This window comes from Arachis ipaensis, chromosome B06, assembly GCF_000816755.2.
Source record: "Arachis ipaensis cultivar K30076 chromosome B06, Araip1.1, whole genome shotgun sequence".
Taxonomy (NCBI): Eukaryota; Viridiplantae; Streptophyta; class Magnoliopsida; order Fabales; family Fabaceae; genus Arachis; species Arachis ipaensis.
In genome coordinates this window covers 43400192-43402618 of record NC_029790.2, presented here as the reverse complement: position 1 = coordinate 43402618, position 2427 = coordinate 43400192, and positions in this window count along the sequence as shown.

Here is a 2427-nt window from a genome sequence, read left to right as displayed (position 1 = left end):
TATTTATATAAGAGTGTCACTGCCTTACATATAAACATATCAGATATCATAATTTTACTCAATACAAGATATATAGCTCATCTATAATATATTCTTTGTTAATGGAAAGTCTAAAATCCTATATATTTGATATATTCCATAAATCTCATTCAATAATAGGAACGGAATTATAAAAGAATGTGTATCTACCAATATGAAATAAAAATAACTAAATATCAATCATATATATAAGGTGATCAAAATATAATAGTAATATGAATTCCTTTAAAAAAAATATGAAGATAAGAAAGCATATGGGTGTAAAGGTTGAATGTGTTTGCTTTTCCCGTTTTTACGGTTGCCGTACAGTCATCAGCATGAGACAATGTTATGTTCTGGCAATGGCATGTCCCTCTGGGGAAAAAAAAAAAGCACAGACCTTGATTCGTAAAACACGGCAATTGCAGTTTATTTATTAATTATTAATTCTGTTATCACGAAGTAAAATGGTACTTATTTTTATTAAATACTATAGATTTTTTTTTTCAAAAGTTAGGAATAAAACTCGAATTCGTGATCTCTAAGTGAGTATAAAAAAATTATGCCATTTTGAATTATAATCCGATGATCCATACTATAAATCTTATATGTAGAGACATTTTATAATTTATATAACAAATTTTTCTATACCACCTAAACCTCAATATTAGGGTTAAGAAAAATGGCATCTATGACTATACTTTAAGTCATCTCTAACAAACCATGTGATAATCTCTTTATGCATGTTTTTCGCGAAACGCTCTTGTGTTTTAAGAGTGGTATTATTGCCATATTACTAACCTAAGGAATCTTAATTACTGGCATCTGTGATATGAAACAAGACGACTACGACAATAATAATAACAATAATATCCTAAATTAATCCTAAGAAATTTTTAATTAATTAAATTATTTAATTAAAAAAGTTTTTGTCTAATGACACATTTCAATTCTTCCTCAAGGATGAGAGGACTAATTTAAAGGCACGCTCTTATAATTATACAAACGACAAAATACTTAATTGGCTTACAGGGTAAGTTTATATGTAGTTGTGTACCTTCAAGAAAATCTTATAATAAGCTCACAAAAAGGTAACCAATATATATATATATATGGGGTAAGTACGATTTTGATCCCTTAAATTTAGTGCCAGAATCGAATTCGTCCCTCTTGTTATTTTGCAATTAAAATCGTCCTTAATGTTGCATTTGTATTTAACTTCGTCCTTTGTAATTAAAATTTTTTTTAATGACAATTCTACCCTTCCCCCTTCTCCCCATTAATTTTATTTTGTATTTCTAAAAAAATTAGTATTTTTTATCAATACTTTTTTTCATCCAACTCAAAAACTCAAACCTATCAACTAAAAAAATTTAGTTCGTTTAAGGTTTATAACTTAAAGTGACTTTTATTTTGTTCAAATTTTTTTTTTCAAAAAAAATAAACTATAAATGAGCAAACCGTATAACTTGTTAATTTAGTCGGGTCAAGTCTAAACGGATTAGACTAATCCATTTGACAGTCCTACTAAAACAAACTGAATGAATAAAATGATAGAATTTCTATCTTTATATATGTATATATTTTTTTAAATTAAGATTATAGAATAATTAAATAATTATATATTATACATGTTAAATTACTAATATTTATTATTATAAATATTCAAACAATTAATATTAATGTTTTTGAATTCTATTAACGCTATTTGAAGTGTTAATAAGCTTAAAAAAAGGTAGTTGGTGATTGGTGAAGCTAACATATATTAGAGGGAAGGAGTGATTGGTGAAGTGAAGCTAACCACCGCTGGCCTTAATTAACCGGGGAAGAAATAAATCGTACATAATGCATGAAAGTCAAATGTAGAAAATCTTTAAAATGGAAATGGAAAAAAGTAACGTCTGACACACACTTGTTTGAGCATTTAACCAGTTGTTGCCAACTTCATGCACTACTGCAAGCATATATAAATGGATCTGTCACAACAAATTCTGGACTATATTTATAGGTGAATGCTATGGTGTCTATCACTTTGTACCTAAGTTACTAAAAAAGATAAATAAATAATATTTAATAAATTTTATATGATTTATTTTTTATTTTAAATATTTTATTTTTTATTTTAAAAAAAATTTAAGCAATTTAAGCACCATAACAAAGACACCATAAAACTCCCCATATTTATATCATAGTTTGGTTTTTTTATTTATTTCACTTGGTAATATTAACCAGTTCTACATTTATATTTTATATTTATGTCATGTATGGAGAGAGTCAGATACATCAGAGATGCTACATGGATACATACTGTTTTAGAGAATATTTGTTGAAATTTTGGCAAAAGATCATTGAAAATATTGAATGAAAAGATGTAGTACTAATACTAGCTATTCATCCAATTCATCCAAT